Source organism: Passer domesticus, chromosome 6 (genome assembly GCF_036417665.1).
Source record: "Passer domesticus isolate bPasDom1 chromosome 6, bPasDom1.hap1, whole genome shotgun sequence".
NCBI lineage: Eukaryota > Metazoa > Chordata > Aves > Passeriformes > Passeridae > Passer > Passer domesticus.
The window spans coordinates 58,795,355-58,815,075 of NC_087479.1; the positions used below are offsets into that span (position 1 = coordinate 58,795,355).

Here is a 19,721-nt window from a genome sequence, read left to right on the forward strand (position 1 = left end):
AGGAGAGAATATGATTGTCCCAAGAACTGCTTATAACTAGTAGAAAATGTGAAATATTTATCTAGTCTTTGGGTTTGCTTGTGTGTTGCTCTCAGTAGAACATTCTCTAAAATCTGTGGGCTTTTTAGATGTTTTATTAGTTCCTTTATTGTGGGAGCAGCTCAGAAAAGCATTGCCACGTGTGCCTCTCCCACAGCTGCGTGAATGTCCCTCTCAGTAACACCTGCAGCAGCTCTGGCACCCAGATGTGTGTGTGACAACAACAAACAGGTGAGCCCCAAGTACTCCAGAGCAGCACTCTGCATTTGGGATGCATTTGGGATGTCAGTGAGGAATGCTGGTTGCAGTTCTCCATGTTTGAATGGTTGGAGCAGTGTGATTTGCCTTTCAAAAACAGCTGGGTGGGATTAGGTACTTTGCTTAATGTCTAAGTGCTAAAGTTTTTTTGTAAACTATTGTGACCCATCTTAAAATAAGAAAATTCCTGTAGAAGGGAAGTATGGTAATGCTGCTGGAAAGGAGGATTTTACCAGCTTTTCTTCAGCTTTTGATAGCTCTGATTGAGACGCTGCTGCTTTTTTAACCTATATGAACCTAGAAGGCCAGGAAATAAGAATTCTTTAAAGATACTGGGTTAAATAGATCTTGCCTCTTTTGTACAAAATGGAACAGGGACGTGCTGTTTGTCTACCATGGTAACACTTGGAACTGAAACCTTGGCTTAACTTGTGTTATTTCACAGTTGGATGAAAGAATACATTAAGAAAGAGTCAAAACAGGATTTGAAGCACTGTGGTGCTTCCAGGGTAGCACAGGTCTAGATGACTGTGTAGGACACCAGTAAAAAAAAACCAAAAACCAAAAAACTCTTGCCAAACTTGACTGTTTTCAGATTCTGAGCCATTATTGGTTGTGTTCAGCTCATGGTGGCCGTGTGTGTTTGTGCAACCAGTGGCTTTGCACCAAAGCCAGCTCTGATTGAGGCAATGACTGGGTGGGGATTCATCCTGCTCTGCTGTTAGCAGTTCTAAGCTATAATACAGATTTGGTCTGGGAACCTATAAGATGCTGTAAAGCAAGGATAGGAGTGGATTGGAATGACAAGGTAGAAGATGTATCCTACAAGCTATAGGTAGCCATTATAAATCAGTTAGTACTGGAGAATCACAGTAGATGTTGTCTGAACTCTGCTTTGTTAAATGGAAATTTTGTGATCAGATCCAATGAAGAAAAAGAATAAACACTCCTGAAAGCCCTGTCCCTTGATGCCAGTTCCTTATCTACTTGGCATTGTTTAAATCTGTTGATGCACTTATGAATTGTCTCAGGAGCTGGCTCTTCTGTTTTAATCCAATACACAGTTGGACTGAGGTTTTCAAAGCAGATCATTGATTAAAACTGATGGGGAAAAGGGTTCCTAAATTATCTGCATGTTTTGAAAATTTTAGCCTTTGGGAGTTAATGTGCAGCCTTTAATCTGTCCTTAATCAAGTAGAATTCTCACAGGGACTTTTGTTTGAGTGAAACTACATAGTTTCATCTTTTGGCAAGAAAGTTTTGCAGGAACCTGGTTGCTGTAAGCAGAATTTATGCGAAAAAACTTCTAAAGTACATGAGAATGGCATCTTTTCCCAATTATAAGTAGCTCAGTTCCTTTTGCTGATTGTGGTGGTGGGGTTTTGGTAAGCAGGAATATACTAGTAGATAATCTGAAATGCAAACAAAATGGAAATAATTGCTTCACTTGACATTCTGTATGTTTCTAGATGACGCTTTTTATTTCACAAAAAAAAATGTTGTATGCAATTATAATTCTGATTTTCAGTGACTGCTTCTTACAAAATAGAGACAATGTTTGCAGGGTGATGAACATAACTGTGTGTGTTCTGCTTCTGCTTCTGAAGAGGCATTCTCACAAAGATGAGTGCTGTGATCTCCTGTCTAAGCACCATCAGTAGTGGCGCATTCATCTGAATCTAAACTCCAAAATTCCATGTGTCTATATATTTTTGCAAAGATATTTGTTACTCAAAGCAAAATACAACTCTACGGTTAAGAAAATCCAATTTACAGGCTTGAAAGAAAGTGATGTTTTGCATTTTCTTTTTGGCAGTTCAAATGATCCCTTATTTATTTTGAAGTGAGGCATAGCTACTCTTCAGATTTATGTTATGTAAAACAGTGAGAAAATTACATATATCAAGGAGAAATAACCCAAGATGTTCTGCTGTGATTTAAATTCTGCAAGACAAGAATTTCCAATTTTTTTTCTTTTTTTCAGTAAAATAGTAGTGATGGGGGCAAAATCCCATCCTTGAAGTCTGGAGAAAGTGTATAGGGACACTGTCTTACATAATGCAGTGCTTCATTTAAAGTAGCAGAAAAAATTAGTAGCTGCATGTAAAGTAACCTAAAGCTTTTGTTATTTAAAACACAGGGAAATTGCAATCCTGTAAATTCCAATACCAAAAAATTCCATAGATGCCTCTTTCTTTACAGCTCCTGTGCACCAGTTGTTTTTGTTTGGGTTTTTTTTTTTTTTTTTTTTGCATCAGTACTTCTGGAGCCAGGCTCTAATTTTGCAAAAGCTTTGAACTGTAGTTAACCTCATTTCTGTTTAGAAATGATTCTCAGTAAAAGGTACTTCTGAGAAGTGTCCACTGCCCTATTGGATTCCTTCATGACACTGAATGAGGGAAATCTCAGAAAAGAAGTAAAAGAAGAGTGGGAAACACTTGATTAAACAATGAAGTCTGTGCATGTGTTGCTCCCCTACAAAACTGTCTTTCCTAACACCAGCATATCTTTTATTTCTATAAGGGTTCCTTGGTTTGGTGGTGATTTATTTGGGGAACTACCCAAACAAATGTCTGGTGGCAAAGGGAAGAACCAGGTGGCATTTGTCATGAGATAGTTTTAAATTTTTCCTGCTGACAACAGTGGCAAAGGTCTGTATCACACTTAAAATTTCCAGGGTTCTGCTGACCTGTGGCATGATCCTGTCATACTGCTTGCTGTGCCTTAGCTGGCAAATCAATGATAAAATCCTGCCACAGGATGGGGGCTAGATTCAGCAGAATTCATCTCGGTTTTTCCCAAGCACCGAAGTTGAGTCTTGATCAAGAGGTATTGAGGAAATTAATGCATTATTTATGTCTGTCTGTGTGGAGAATGTTTTTCACAACATATTTGTGTACAGGAGTCAAAATGATTAATGGAAAGAGAGCAGTCACTTTATAAGGAAGAAACAAGGCCGAGGAAAAAGGCAGCTAGGAGATAATAAGGCTGAAAGTTGATATGATCAGTGTTCACAAAATCACAAAGGTCATGGGTAAAATGAATACAGAGCTGTTATTTCCCTATCCTGCAATGTTTGAGCTCTATTGTGTATTGATGGAACTATTAGGAGTTTGGTTTAAACTTAGGAGAAAGCATTTGAAATTCTGAGATTTATTGCCAAAGGAGGATGAGGAGGCAGATTCGAATCCATGGCCAACAAGTCCATGCAAAGACACCAAGGGAATAGGCAAGGGTGTATTTCCAATATCTTTCACCTAATAAGTTGCCAGTAAAACATCCCAACAGGGATATCCTTGTGTTCCTGCATTTTTAATCTTCTGTATATTAAAAACTCTACCTATAGATAGACCCTAGGATTTGAAAGGAGATTTTCATTTCAGCTGGATTAACGCTTCATTATTTCATGAGTAGAATAATAGGAAAGCCTTTCAAGAGGGGTGGTTTCAATCTGAAATGTGCACCATTCAATAATCCTTCAGCATATTGTATGTGGATCAATTCTGAGGTAAATTTTTGCTGAATCTACATATGACAGTGTGTTGGCATGGTAATCCTACCATCTTGCTACTTTACTCTTGCTCTCCCCAAAACAGGGCACTTGAAATACAAAGTACATTGTAGCTGAGCTAGATGGGGTGTTTTGGTGGCTGGTGCAGGGGGTATTATTGTGGAACAGACATTTCTGCATAATCAAACAGGAGCTGGTGTGTGTCTGGCAGCAGAACAATCGTGGAGGAGATATCTCAGTGTCAACCTGAGCTTGTAACAAACACCTGCCTCTGTGGGAGCACGGGCTGCTGTGTGACTGTAACAGGAGAATTTCAGGGTTCTCACGTGCCAAGTGCCACTTCATATAAAAGGTTAGTGTCTGACTGATGTCTCATAAAGTACATTTGTCTCTGGATCCCCTGAAATGGTGACAGCTCTGAAACAAGTGTCCTGGAGGGTGCTCTCAAGATATCAGAGATTAGATTCTCAAAAATGCTGTATGTTTTAATACTTATAGTTATTATCTGATTTATGCAATGCCTTCTTAGAGTTTGACAGGTCTTATCAAAGTTTCTGTGGTGGTTTCTTCTCTAACTTTAACCTAAGTTCTATAAAAGTGAGGGGCTGTCCAGTCTTGGAAAACTTCAAGTGAACCTGATCAGCTTGTCATACTCCTTTGCTTTTCTTTGCTGTGCTATGCTTTTATCTATCCCTAAGGCATCCTAATTTACAACTTCTTTTTTACTAGGCTATTAAAGAGATTTTGTGCCGTAACTTTGGTTTATTATCTGATGCTCTGAAACACTGGGTCAGAGAACAGCACTGCATCAACTGAAAATTGATTTGAGGCAGGGTTTTTTAGGTTGTTTGTTTTAGGTTTTTTTGGGTTTTTTTAAAATTTTTTTTCTGATTTGAAATCTGTCTGATAAATCAAGCAGTTGTTTTTTGTGACCTTGCCACATGGTAAAGTGTGCAGATGAGGTTGAAACTGCAGCTTCCTGGGATTTACTGTATGCCACAGACTTGGGTTTTCTTGTTTTCTTTGATAACAAAAGAGGTGGCCCTCTGCCATTAAAAAGTGTATTAAAGATCAAAAATTCATGATGAAAGAAAAAGGTGACTGAATTGCAGTTGCAAGTATTTTTTAATTAAATTGTTAGACTTTCATTAATGTGAGTAACAGAGATGATCCCTTGTTGTGGGGGACTATAATGAACTTTATTTATGGAATGCATGAACAGCCTAAAGTTTTTTGTTTTTTTTTTTAGCTTTATCCACCATTTTCTCATAGGGAATAAGACTCCTGTTTCTCTAGTGGTGATCAGCTGCAGCTGGAATATTTTTCAGCTCTGACAGAAAGATTTCTGACCTTGAATCAGTGATTCTGGCTGCAAGTAAAACCTGAATGGATTGCTTGGAGCAGAGAACAATTGACAGCTGTAGCACAAATCTGAGTCTGCTGAATGTTGAATCTCTTGTGGTTGAGACCTCAGGCTGCAAAAAGCAGACAGTCCATCGGAAGTCTCATATTTTTTCCTGGCAAAGGATTTCTGAGAAGGAAGTGGGAAGTTTTTTAGAAAACACATTAGAGGAACTAAATTCTGTAATGAAGTAATGGATAGGGTAATAAGGGGATAAATTCTTGGGTACTTGATTTCTTATAGGAAAAATTCTGGTTTCTAACAAAGAATTTTGTAATAGTCAGAAATATAAGAGAATGCTTGAGCTCTCTCACAAAGCAGAGAAAGGGCATAAAATACTGTCCTGGCCGCACTGGCAAAGATATCTAAATGTCTTCTTAGAAGCATCCAAGAGTTTAAGAATAAAAGAAGAAATGTTTAAGGCAAGAAAATCCACAATTGTGACTCAAGATCTGTCCTTACACCCCTGCATTGTTGAAGTCTTTCATGACGTGGAATGAGGGTGCAATTTCTCGGACTATTCTGTAGCACATCTGCTAATAGCATTTTTTAATTTTCTGTAATTGCAGTCTAATTTTTCTCAGCTGATACATGGTCTAGCTAAATAAGAGAGCTTGAATGGGTGGGTCAACATAAAAGAGGAGTAGTTAATGTATGGAGAGCTTTCTGACCTACAGAACTGTGGTAGCATGAGCATTGGGCAGTGCTGGGTCCATCTTCTGGAGGCCATTCCAGAGCAACAAAGAAAACTGGTTTGGTTAAAAGGAATGTGCTATAAATGTCACTCAGTTCTTAAATGAAAAAAAAAGTTGTCGACAACTTGGATCCTTGTGTGTTACAGTTATTTCCCACTAAGAAATGATGTTTCAAATAACCTGGTACTTCAGGCTAGAGTGCCTTGTAAAAGCAGAAATATTGCCTGTGGCTGCATTATGATGTTGAAAATTGTGTGGTTCTGTGACTGCCAGTCCCATTAGAGGCTCTGTAGAGATCAATAATTGCTATGAAAAATCATGTTTTTGTGCTGCAAAACAGATGCTTTATAGAAAATTTAAAAATAAAAATGCCACAATTTTTGTAAATAAGAAAAGATTTATAACAAGAAAGATTTTTTTATACATTTGAATTAAATAATTCATTTACTTATGTTGAGATTTAAGTAGTCAAGTATTACCTGTGCCCTCTAGCCAATATTCTTTTTGTTCTTTGCACCTTTCCTATTATTGGATTGAAGCATTCTGCTGACCAATGTCCTGCCAGCAAGGCTTTGTGTCAAAATTCCATTTGTGTTTTAAGGTAATCATTGCCTGGGGGGGATTTGTGGCTGAAGGAATCAGTGGGACTTCCTTTGTTTCATGTCCTGCTCTGCATGGACTAACAGGAGTATGAAAAGATTAAGCATGGCTCCAGTGGCAGGTGATTCCAGGACATAGGCTGGGATTTCTTGCTTCAGCATTAATTTGGCATTTTATTAAATTGTGATTCATAGCAACTGCTCAGAGCCACTGGAACCAGGAGGATGGCTGGGCCTGGGCTCCCATGGGAGTGCTGTGCTCAGCCCTTACCCGAGAGCTCAGTGAAGCTTTAGTGATTACCTGTATGTCAAAGATATTTTCAAGAGGATTAGGAGCACCTCTGTGGCTTCATGGGGAAAATGTGGATCTGAATCTGCCAGAGGCTTTTCCAAAGGAACATGTAGGACCTCCTTCCTAGAGACACTCAAATTCACAGAGTCACAGGATAGTTGGGGTTGGAAGGGACCTCTAGTCAAACCCAAAATTTAGTGAGACAAGACTGTAATAAGCAAGCTGACTTAGCCTTCATGTTATTCTTTATTGTTGAAGTTCTCCCTGCTCTGAGGAGGAGATAACAACAAGCAAAAGCATAAATTCCACTATGAATTTGTAATTTAACAATAATTTCAAAAATCTCATAAACATCTGTGAGGTTTCTGTTTGCTGCTTCTTGGGAATTCCCTCCATAGGAACAAAAATCCTTCCAACCCCTGTGTTTGCAGTCTGGATGTTATTTTGCTGTTCCTGGGAGCAAGTACCAAGGTACTTTTGTGTATCCTAACTGTTTGAACATATGACTTTTAGAAGAGCAAACCATATTTATGTCCTTTCCTAATGTTTCAGAGGAATAGCTTGTATGATTAAAGGGAAATCCTGTAGCATGTGGACCTATTTTCAAAATTAAACAGATTTATGAATAAAAAGAAGAGTTTGGACACACAGAAAAAATAAAGCCCTGAAGCAAAGCAATCCATTATGAAATCTTTCAGTAAAAATATTCCTTTGATGTTAATTTTTATGGAAATATTGGTTAAAGTTGCATGTACTTTCCAGAGAGGTAGGATATGATTTTATGTTAGTTGTTAAACAGATCATTAATATTCAGTGCCAGAGTCATTATTTTCCAGCAAGTAATGTAATTCCAAGCTGTCCAGAGAGAAGGAGATAGTCTGTGGTGCACATGCTGAGAAATGTGTGTATTTGTCAAGGTATTGGGTGTTCCTGGGCACTGGAAATCCGTCATCCTGAGAATGTTCTATTCTAGTGCATTTTAATGAGCACTGCTGAAGCTCTGAATGGTCTGTCAGCACTTTTATTAGGAATCTTATTATTAGGGAGTTTATAGCTTGGCTGTAAAGCCCTTGCTGCAGGCTAAAAGTAGTTAAATAATACTTTCGGAGTGCTGTTTTGTGCCAAATTTAATCCCGATAGCTTTAGGCATTTTTCCATGTTCATATCAGAAGGCAATATTCAAGTTCTGATTGAAATCTTTTGAAGTAGGGCAAGGCAAAATACAAATGGCCTAGACCTGCAGCTTCACTCATAGGAGGCAGTAAGACAGCCCAGTGCAGCAGAATGTATTTTTCATGGAATAACCATACAGGGACTGCAGCAGTGGGACCTAGTGCTTCAGGGTGAATGATAAAGTCCTTATTGAAACAGAATCCTGCTTTGCCTGGGTAGGGTCTTCAGAACTGGAGTACCCTGAGGCAGGCTGTGAAAGCTCTAAAATGACTCCCTCTGACAGAAATAGATGACATTGTTTCAAATGAAAACTATTAATTTGAGATGCTGTTGAAACGGCCTGTTACTTTTTTTCTGAGTAGTACCCAGAGAACAGCTCAGCAGAGTAGGGAGCTTGCAGGACGCTGTTTTCCCTTTGTTCATGGAACAAATGCTCTCATTTTGTACACCAGCAATCACAGTTTGCTGGGGCTGTTCTGCCAAGTCAAAGCAAAGGATTGTCAGGAGGAGGTGACAAAAAGTACTGCATCATTTTATTTTCATTTCAAGACCTTGGACATGGAAATGTATTCCTCTTAAACTTAACAAAGATTGTTGTCAGAGAAGTTGCATAAGCATGCTGCTAAAGAGTCTAAGCTTAACAGATTAAAAAAAAAAAAGATAAAATATAATAAGTTCTGTGAAAACATACTGCGTGCTTGTTTTATTTCAGTACAACATGAGGGGACAGATTGCCACATGGAGTACATGTTGCTTCAGTAATTCTCACAAAGTCTTTTATCAGCTGACAGTCACAGGCAAGTTCCTGAGGGTGAAAAAATTTCCCCATGTCCTTGTCAGCGGTGCTATGTCTGGAGAAACTTTTCAGAGCTGATTGGCAGTGCCTTCCTCCCTAAGCAGCCTGCTGTGGAAATCTCTGGTTGGTTGAAAAAGCTCTGTCATGTAGCAATGTCACCCTGGCCATGAGTTCCAGTCTGTGCAGGCTCCTGGGTGTCAATGGACACAGCTGTGGAGCAAACAAATAGAAGCTGGTAGAGGTGGACAGATTTTATTAACGTGTTGGTGGTTCTTTGGGGTTCTGTGGGTTTGGTTTTTTTCTTTATATTTTTTTTTTCTCCAATAATATTTGGTCCCCGAAAGCATGGAATTCAAGGAAGAAAATCAGAACCAAAGGAGTTCTCTGTACATCTCTTCAATTTGCCTTTAATCTTTATTGCTTCACCTGTGTCCCACCAAAGGCAGCTGCCAGTTCCAAGGCAAACCATCACCTGGTAAATAGTTTCAGGTAGCTTTTGTGAGAATCCAGCTGCAGTGGAACATGAATTATATAGAAACCCAACTTATGCAATTTTTGGCCAAAAGCTAATTTGTAAGTTTTTGCATGTTAAAGAATTGTTTTTAAAATTAACAGTGGGTGAATATTAAAGGTGAAACCCAAGCACCTCTGAACACAGTCAGGAATCTAATTCTGAAAATGTGGATGTGATTAATTGCATCAGGCTATTAAGTAATACAGCTGTGCTAAATGTTGGACAATGTGAGAATATCAACCTCTTCAGTTCTTCCACTTTATTGCAGTGGAGAGTCCTCTCTGTGGTAGCTTTCAATTTGAACCACAGGTTATTCCTGTTGTTGAGTTTTCATCAGACCTATGGACAAAGGAAAGAGATAAAGGGTTCTAAAAGGTTATTTAGTAGACTTTCTTCTCAATAAAAACTAGGTGGATGATGTTCAAAATCTCCCAATGTCTCTCAGATTTTGAGAACACTTTCAAAGTAAAGGAACTGTCAGTTGCAATTTAAAATATACCTTTCCTCCCGTCCTGCTAAAGAAACTTGTTTTTCCAACACCCAAGGCAGCTGCACTTGCCTTCAAGTGTTTGCTTCAGCATATTCCTACAGAGAAAATCTAATATGTGGTTGCTGAGCTGCATGGTTTACGAGAGCTCATCTACAATGTGGAGAGTGTTTCACTCTATTGATTTGTGGAAACAGGACTGGGTTTTTTGTCCTTCAGTATTTAATTTGTTTTTGGTACTCTTTTCATGAAGGGTTGTTTTTGCCATGCATAAAGTGGGTTGCTTTCTTCTGTACATGTTTAAAGTTTCAATTAAATATCCAACAGAGCAAATATAAAGGTAGGAGAGGCACAGATACTTCAGGTGCAGACAGCTAGAGCTAAAAGGTACTTACATCACAGGGTGTGATTCAGTCTACAGCATCAATCTCTGTTCTATACCTAGAAAACATTTTTTCAGACTTGAGGAAATACTGTTCTTTTTGAGCCTTTTTAATGCTTTCGTGTCTTTGAAGGAAACTGGTCAACAGTTTTGGAAATGGAAGGGCTGGAGGAGGGAGACTGGCATAGAGGCTGGTCATGTTTTCTGTGCTTCCTTAGGCCATCAAGCTCCAAACGAGCAGGGAGGTCTGTACTTACACCGAGTTTCATTATATATTTCAAAGCCCAACTTTTTGTGGAAGTGCTTTGATGAATTTTTAAACAGTCTCACAGAAATTCCGGAAAAACATTTGTACTGCCTGTTACTTCAAAAAAGTAGTACTCAATTAAGGTACTTTTTCTTCTGTTAGTAGTTTTTGTTTGTTTGTTTGTTTGTTTTTTGTTTTTGTAAACCCAAATGATAACTTTTCATAATTACATCATTGTTTCAGATTTGATGATTGAGCATAAGAAAAATAAAGTAAAGGTTTAAAGAATATGTATATTCATATAATATGTATATAAAGTCCACTGGGATAAAAGAAATATGGCTGTAGTTTTAAATAAATTATTGAGGCACAGGATGAACACCTGATTTACATCACTGCAGATCCTTATCAAGTCTATCTCACTTTTATGAATGTGCAGAAACAAATTCTGTGCCTGAGAGACATTCTCCAGGTGGGGTGATGTGAGGACAGAAGGAAAAAACAACATTCTCTTGGATAGATACTCTAGTGGCTGCTAAGGACTTATTAGAGGAAATCAGGAAGAAAATTGATGAGATTACAAAACTAAATAAAACTAAAAGAAATATTCCAAAGAGAGGATTTTTTAAAGTGCTGGTGAGACAATTAAAAAGGGAAAGAAGAGAGTGATTGATGAGCTATACACAGGTTTTCCTACTTTCAGGTGATGACAATCCTGCCAGCATCTGCACAGCCTCTTTGAAAGGATCTAATATTCATTTGGACTTCTGAACTTGTAGTATTTATTGTTAGCTTATATTTTACCTTTAACAGCTGTAACTTTTCCAGTAATCTGAAATACGTCAAACTATTGTTATATAAGCCCTGCAAACAGTGCTGATTATACAGTGCCTCTTTTTCTAGCTCAGAAGCAGAAAGAACCATTAGGTTTATCCAACGTGACTTTTTACATCTCACAGTCCATTACATTTCATCTGGATACCCTGTTTTACAGATGAAGATTGCAGTAAACAAGTAAATTAAGCCAATTAATCTGGGAGATATTACTTTGTATAACACACTGAGTAGCCGGGATCAAGATGCATTTGCTGTCAAGTATCTGCAGCAGCCAAAAAAATGGAGTGAGATGTGCCTAGGTGGTATAAATTGCTGTTTGATAGATATTTCTGTTGCACCCCAGCTTCTCCTTAATCTAGGATCTCTATTAAAGAGGCTACCTGGCAGCTGGAGATGTTCTTATTTTTTTGTTATCAACTAGGATTTCTTGAAACAATTATGGATGTCTCCAAAGGCAAGAGTAGTGATAATTCTTTGGATCTTTTTACTGGTCTTATGGCTTGGAGTCCGTGCTTTCCCCTTCCATTTGTAAATCAAGAATTTTAAAAATTTATTTTAAGTGGTTCTTTACCATTTTTTTGTAAATCTCTTCTTCCTTTGGTCTTTAAAACAATTGCAATTGGTCTTTTGCTTGGATTTACTTGAGTCAGATGGTGTTACAGCATTTAGCTGCATTCTCTTTTTCTCAACTTCTTGTTCTTTCAGCTTCCCAAACAACCCTCAAGGACCTGTCCTATGGTAAGGGATTTTCTGAGCTTCATTTTGAGATATTGCTCTTAGAGGAAAAACGCAAACTCCCCAAAAGAAAGAAAGAAAGAAAAAAGATAAAAATGAATGCAAAATGCATCTTAAACCTTTCCTAAATGATTGCAGGCAGTATCAGCTGTAGTGTCGATGCCAGTGCAGGATGTGGCTATCCAGTGTAACCACAAGGAGGATCATCAGGAGAAAGGAAACGTGGCCTCAAGCTGCAAGTTCACATTTGCATCTTTCACATTTGCACAATCTGCATTTGATTGAGGTTTGCTGGCAATAAGGCAGATCCTTAGCTCAGTTCTGTCTTTAAAATTTCATAGGTTATTCTTTCTAAAGGTTAAATAGAAACTACAACATGCTTGTTGTTTATGAGCAGAAGAATTGCTTTTAGCAGAGGCAAGCAAACTGAGAGAAAACAGGAAATGTCAAATAATTGGGTTTATGAGAAATCTTACTTTCTATTTCTGCTGTTTTGCAAATGCTGATAGCTTGAGATGGTCTAAGTCACAGGTTACACCACCCTCACACCTCCACAAGCTCTTGGATCTAGGGAGAAAGGGAATGTTGGGATTATACAATCCATCTCTGTGGCTTTGCATACTTCATGTTTCAGGAACTGGCACAGTAAGGTGAACAGTGGTAACCCTAGTAAATAGTAGGTCTCGAGCCATTTCCCTGTGCAAGAACAGACATTTTTTTATTTGATCATATTTTTCCTGCTGGTTCACTAGCAGGATGTTCTCAGCTTGTGGCACACTGAGTGAAATTTGGGAAAAACTTTCTTAAACTATCTTAGTTTCATGACTTTAATTTTTCAAGACTTTAAAGTACTTTTGACAACTGGCAGATAGCTCTACAATTTACCAGAAAAAGACCATCACACTATGAGAAAACATTTAAGTGCATATTTTTTCATGCTACAAATAAATCCAATTATCATTCTTTGTATCAAAGCAGGCACTTTACAGAAAACTAATTTGTGAAAACAGAGAAAAGTATGTCCACCAAGGAATATATTTTAAAAATCAATATAGTAAGTAGATGTGTATAACTTCACTGCATCTATTCTCTTTTGCTGTATGTTTTTATGTCCCCATTCTGTCAGTCTGCAGTTTTAAACAAACAGTTCCAAATGCCACTGATATTTTTGCTTAAAAGACAGAATCTGTAACCCTTCAGAGATTATATTAATAGCTGCAGCACTTTGCTGTACGTGATATTTCAGCATTTTCCTTACATGCACAATCTAGGAGCACTAAATCTGTAATCACTAACCTTTCTTTTCTTACTAAAAAGCACTCTTAAATTAAATGATGCATTATTAATAAGCATTCTTGAAAATGGAACCTAGAAAAGTTAATGTACTTTATATTCTATTACAAAGAATGAGCTGCACTGAATTTCTCTGTCCACCTGTTCTGGCATTACAGTGCTTCCCTGTTTATTGTTCACATGATTGATTATTTTACTTTAATTTTTTGCTGTCTTATAGTTTATGCCTTTTTAAAAATATGCACATAGGCAAAGGAATTCAAGGCCAGGCTGGATGGAGCCCTGAACAACCTGGTTTATTTTTATTTCATAAACATATCCAGTAGGTATCTTTAGTTTTCAATTAATATATTAAAGCATAATAATAAAGTAAGATTATAATATCCAAAGACACTTTTCCAATCTTCTTTATTTTTGGGGGTGGGGAGTGTATTTTGAGGAAGGAGTGTTATGTAAACTTTCCATGTTCTTCAGTATTACCTGGATCTTTTAATGTCACTGCTAGAGCTTTGTGGTGCCAAGCCAGAGGGAACTTTGGATATTTTAAATAATTTTCTCAAAGTTTGGACACAAGTGATTTATCATCAAATCAGTTCCTTAATATGGCATTGATTGAGAGAATGTGGAAATCTGTTATGAGTTTTGCATCTCCATTCTTCTTCTGATGTTATGAAAGCATTGGCATGCATGATTTTAGGTTAGTTTCTTTTCAGAGAGGAATAATGTCTCTCTAGTGAGCTGGTAATGAAAGGAGAACTGCTTGGAACATTTGCAATTTATACAGCCTCATGGGAATGTATTGTGTATTTTGTAGACCTATCTGGGCAAATAAAGTAATTGCTCTCCATGGCAAATGTCTCCTGAATTCCACAGCTCTCAGGAGCTACCAGTTTTTCATCTCAGATGGGTAACTGTCCTGAGTTTTGAAAAGTCTGCTCACCTGGACTTTAACTTATGTGTTCAGCTCTCACTTTGCAGAATATATATTGTGTAATACATACTATAGCTTGCATCTCGTGGGCTCATTCAGTGGCCATTGCACACAAAGAGGAGATCCAAGATATGGTAAGATAAAGTCAATTTATCCTGTAAATGAAGCACACTGATGCTTTTGCTGAGATAAAGGCATGAAGCATTTTAAAGTACCTTAAAAAAGAAAACAAAAAGCTCTTTGCAAGGCTTTTGTTGTGTTAAAAAACATAAAGCTTGTGTTTGAAAAACCCACATATGCTTGGACAGCACTGAGATTGTCCTTATGCCTGAATTTTTTGAAATGGTACCAAAGGAAATGTTACATAGCTAAAGTATGATAAAAAGATTTTTTGTTTAACAGTTCAGTGGAAACATAAGTTATGTTGCTGTACTCCTTGAGTCTTTTCTCTAATACAAAATTCTGAATCCACACTTTACAGATTATCTTCCAGAAGCATTTCTGAACAGAGCAGTGCTTGGTGGTAGAATGGATTATGTTGTGATTCAAGATTCTCTTTAGAGCTGTGGCTGGAGGTAGTGGAAAATCCAGGTGTGCTAACAGTACCAGAAAAGGTGGAGCAGATTTGCTGGAGTTTTGTAGGCACTCCAAACCCCCTGCTGTATTCTAGGCACTGCCTTTGCTGACTGCTGGGTGGTGAGTCTGATTTGAAGGCATTACACTTCCATAGGTCACTAAATAACTCCGTTTCTTGGGGAAGCTCTTAGGAATCTGCCTCTCTACTAAGGTTTATATTTTAAATTAGTTAACTTACTGGTGCCTGGGATGATGCATTTCTGCCTCCTGATTTCTAAATAAGCCTTTTCACATGCTTTTGTAATGTATAGCCGCAGTAGCAGGTATTATCCATAAGCAAACACCAAGGAACAGACTGGTGCATTTGTATTAGGCTTTAGTTTGAGAATTTTTCTTCTCGCTGTCACATCAGGAACTCTGGACCTGAAGAGAAATTTTTCTGTTTTGACCAGAAGACTTTGGTTTTTTTCAACCAAATAAGCAAATCTTGGCACACCTTCAGCCATTCATTTTTTAAGGCAGAATTTCAGATCAAAACAAGGCAAGGTGTCATGCCACTTTCCCTTACTGCACAAAAGTTACAGTTGGCTGGGGGCTAATGCTCATATTCCCCAAGAGTTGGATATTCCAGTAAAAAAAGCTGGCCTTCCTATTCTAAACACAAATTTAAGTCCTTAAACCTCCATTTCCTGAGTACTCTAAACAAAATTATCTCAGTTTTGAGAATATAAGTGGGCATAGGCTTAACAGCTTTTAAAAGTCTCAACTTGGCTTTGCTGTAACATCTGAGATGTTTGCATAAGGCAGGAAAACTGTTTATCTTTCCATCTCATCATGACTGCCCCTGTATTATATCTAGCAGCATTTTGCTCTAATGTCCAGCTGTGCAAATTTGTTGCCTGAAAGAGAAAACTTTGTGTTTAATGATTCCACATTGAGCTTTTGGAAAGTAAATGATGTGATTGTTGTAGCACTAATCTTTTCAACTTAAGTATTTGATTAAATGACAAAGAATTTTCTTTTGTACAAAGCTATACATAGAGCTTCCACTTTCTACTTCCACACTATCTTTTGGAACCTTTTGGTGCCATGATTAAAGACCTGCTTTGGAGTGTTTTTGATGCCTTTTGACACCTTTCTCCTATTTCCTGTGGCTGTGCTATGCATTGCAATCTGTCAAGGATAAATACTTCGCTAGAATAATAGTGGATTTTATATACATTATTCTGTAGGTGGTATAAAATATGTAAGCAATTGAAAGAAATCTTGAGGGGCAGTACCATTTAAAATTCCATGAAACACGTTGCTCAAGTCAAAATTAAGTCCCAGATGCTTTAATTTGCCATTCTAAAGAAAAAGTAAAGGAGTTGTCAGGCAAGATTTCCCAACTTAAAAAGCTCAGCAGAAATGGAAAGTGAGAAGTGAAAAGGGAGCAAACCTCTTGGGAGAAGTTGTCCAAACAGTGGGTGATTGGGAGGAGTCTAAATACCACAGAATATTTGGGGTAGAAAAAGACCTCTAAAGACCATCTAGTCCAGCCCCCCTCCTCCTTTATCTCTTGGCTGTTTTCAGCTTTACTGCCTCAAGGTAAGAAGAACAAACAAATAAATCAAAGCATCAGAGCCTAACAGTGATGTTTTTCTCTTTTATACAGGGAAAAATAAAAAGGTCTTCTGTGCATTGAAAATGGTCAGGAATATAGAGCACTAGCCATGTACCCATGATAAAATTCAGTGCTCTGCTATATCCTCCCCAGAGAGAAGAAATATGCAGGTGGACGGGGGCACACTCCTAGCTGTGTTTTGCACACAGGGTCTCTATTTTTATGGTATTTGTATTTGGGCCTGTAAGAGGAGTGCACGGTGCAAGGACAATGCCAGAGGCAAAGGAGAAGAGGAAGATCTGTGGTTGCAAGCAAACAGCTCTATGCTTATTCCTTTCTTGACTTTATCTTCTTAACAGAAGCCTAGTAAGTTCTAAATAACAACACAGTGACTATTTTTATCGATATGGAGAGTATAGCAATCAATATAGATTTTTTTACGAGAATCACTATAGAAACTATTTATAAGAATCAATACAGAGATGGTTTCTACCAGTCAATACAGAGAATATAAGAATCAATACATACTATTTGTAAGAATGAATAGAGAGACTACTGCAAACAATCAGTACAGACTGTAAAATACTGTACAGAGTATTTCTTATTATCAATACACAGACTATTTCTAGCAACCAATACAGAGTATTTCTAATGATCAAAATAAAGAATATAGGAATAGATATATATTATTTAGAAGAATCATTATAGAAAGTATTTATCAGAATCCATACAGAGGCTATTTGTGAGGATCAAGAGTAAAAAAACCAAAACAAAATATTTATAAAAGTCAATACAGATTATTTGTAAGGATCAACACAGAGACTATTTCATCAATACAGAGACTGCTTCTCAAACATCACTATGGACACCATAACAACCAATACAGAGTATTTCTAACAACAAATATGGAGACTATTTCTAACAATCAGTAGACATTAAATCTAAAAATCTATACAGAGTCTAACAATCTATACAAAAAGGAAATATTTAACTTAGTAAAGCACACAGTCTTAGTTAGTAGAACTAAGTGATTTGAAGGGGAATTGGAGCAGACTACTTGCAGCTCACCAAAGATATCCTGGAGTTCTGCCCACGGAGAAGGAAATGGCCCTGAGCAGCACAGAGGGCTTGGTCAGGAAGGCCAGTTCTTTCCCTGGGCCAGGGTGTGCCTGTCCTGAGGGCTCTGCTGTGGCTCCCAGCCAGTGCTGCCCGCAGAGCACGAGCAGGGCAGGGATGGCCAAGCCGAGCACGGTGCCCGTGTGCTGCTGGATCTGTGCTGGTGCGGTGCAGGCTGGGCCAGAGCCTCCAGCGCTGCAGTTTCCATATCTATTCGCATCTGGTGATGCCAGAGTCTCACCTCACACTCATTCCTTCTCAGGAGAGTTTCTTCCCTGCCCTCAGGAACAATTCAGTTTTTCCGAGGGCCTCAGCGGCTGTTGGCGCCCACCACAGCCATCAGCACCAGGCACATCCGCAGGATTCCTGCGCCCATGGCTGATCCTTCCGTGACAGAGAGAGAAAGGAGGGAAGAGCCAAGATTCAGACTGTGTTCCCTCAGGAAGAGAAAGGAAAGAGGCTCCTCCCCACTGGAAGGAAAGCTCTGGCATCCTTGCAGAAAGGCTGGAGGCCAGAGGTGCTCCTCAGGGCACGCCTGATGCTGCAAATTCCAAAGGCAGCTGCCCAAAGAGGCTCCATGAGCACGAGGTGAGGAGGAAGATGCGAGACACAGGGACACAAACCCAGATCAGCCAGGTTTGAGGAGAGAGAAGCTCAGCATGGGGGATGAGAGGAGAAAGCAAGGCCAGTGCTCCAAGCAGGAGCAGCAGAGGAAGGGCCACCCAAGCTGGCTGCAGGCAGACAATGGAGACCTTGCCCAGATGGTCCCAAATGGACTGGGGAGAGGGAATCCAGGGCCCTGCATTCCAGCTGCTCCCACCACTTGTGACCCAAGGCCTGATGGAATCCTGCTCAGTGTGGGCTGAGCCAGAGCTGGCACTGGATCCTTAAAGGGCTGGGTGTGAGGTCAAGTTCCATTGCTTTGTACAGTGGTTCCACCCCAGTCCAGCCCTCCTTCACCATATTTGTGTATTCCCTGGAATGTTCTCCCCTCCCCTGACACCCCACCGATCCCAGTTTCCCGCAGTGTTCCAGCCCTGCTGCCCCATTGGTTCCCTGCTTGTCTGCCTCTCCTCTGCACCACTTCCACCTGTTCCCATTGCCCTCGTCCCTCAGATCTGCCCCTTTTCCCCACAGAAAACCCTCTGACTTTAAGTTCATCTTTGTCCCTGACCCCCTTAGAGGATCAATGAACTTCCTAATTTTTTTCAGCAGTTGAGAGCAAATTAGAATAGCAAGGAGGAGGAAGTTACCTCTGTTCTTCAGCCTTGTCTCCAGTCTGTGTTTGTAATGATTGCTGTAGATTTCAAGAATGCAAGTTTTTTGTTAATCACTTTTCTTTAACTGACTTACATTCAGAGATTAATGCAGTGACTTTTTTTTTCACTGTTTGATACTTGACTGTTATCAATAATCTAATTAAATATTCTGTATTTGTTCTTTGTGTTGCATTATAGGAACTCATTCATTTGTGGGTTTTTGTTTGGTTTTGTTTGTTTTTCAAATTGTAATAAAACTCTAGAGACACATGGCACTGCAGCATTTTAGCGAGTTATATCCCATCAAATATAGATACTGTGTAATAAACGATTAAATTGTAGCAACAAATTTTCAGAATTAGAGTTGAGTAAGGTAGGCACTCAAAATTTAAAAATACAGATTTGCTAATGATGGAAAGCCTCAACTGAAATTTCCAGCAGGTTCTCTGAAAATGAGATCTAGCTTTAATTTTTTGAAGGAACCACTTTCAAATTTTCAATTTTATGAACAAAATTTGTGATTTTATTCTGATGCTTTTGTGGGAAAAAATTCTTATTGCAAAAGTTTTGTTTATTTAAAAATATTATTTACCATCAAAGCCTTTTTTTTGCTGGATCCTAAAATGTAGCATGGAAAACACATAGGTATTTGTAAGGCAGTAATTAATCATACAATTGATATCAGGACCTGTCTAACCTGTTCTCTAAATCTTTCCCTTCCAATAGTTGCTCTCCAACCTCCATCTCAAGTGATGGAAACAATGTTCTGTTCAACCATCATCAATGAGCTCTCTGTCACTAGGCTTAATCCACATATGTTTCCTTTTAAAATAGTTTTTTTCTTTCTTTTCTTTTGTATTTCATGTCTTTTTACTCCCACATCATTGACTTAATGATTTTTTAAATTTCGGGGTGACTGTTAGGAATTATCTGCCATTAGACAACATCACACTTTCAGTATTTAAAAACCACAAAA

The 19,721-nt window shown here is 38.5% G+C and overlaps 2 long non-coding RNA genes across 4 annotated transcripts in view; one reads left to right on the top strand and one right to left on the bottom strand.

Moving 5' to 3' along the window:
* The window catches only part of LOC135303880 (uncharacterized), a 184,871-nt gene that overhangs the window by 129,822 nt on the left and 35,328 nt on the right, over positions 1 to 19,721 (top strand). The window lies entirely within an intron of this gene.
* Positions 8,669 to 18,543, bottom strand: LOC135303879 (uncharacterized). Of its 2 annotated transcripts, XR_010365262.1 has the most exons (7): positions 18,239 to 18,543; positions 17,728 to 17,870; positions 15,006 to 15,190; positions 12,444 to 12,534; positions 10,162 to 10,207; positions 9,521 to 9,618; positions 8,669 to 8,975 (listed from the first exon to the last, which is right to left on the bottom strand). It is a non-coding gene; the product is annotated as an uncharacterized LOC135303879 (long non-coding RNA). The 2 variants fall into 2 exon arrangements; XR_010365263.1 differs by lacking the exon at positions 15,006 to 15,190 and having other exon boundaries at positions 18,239 to 18,535.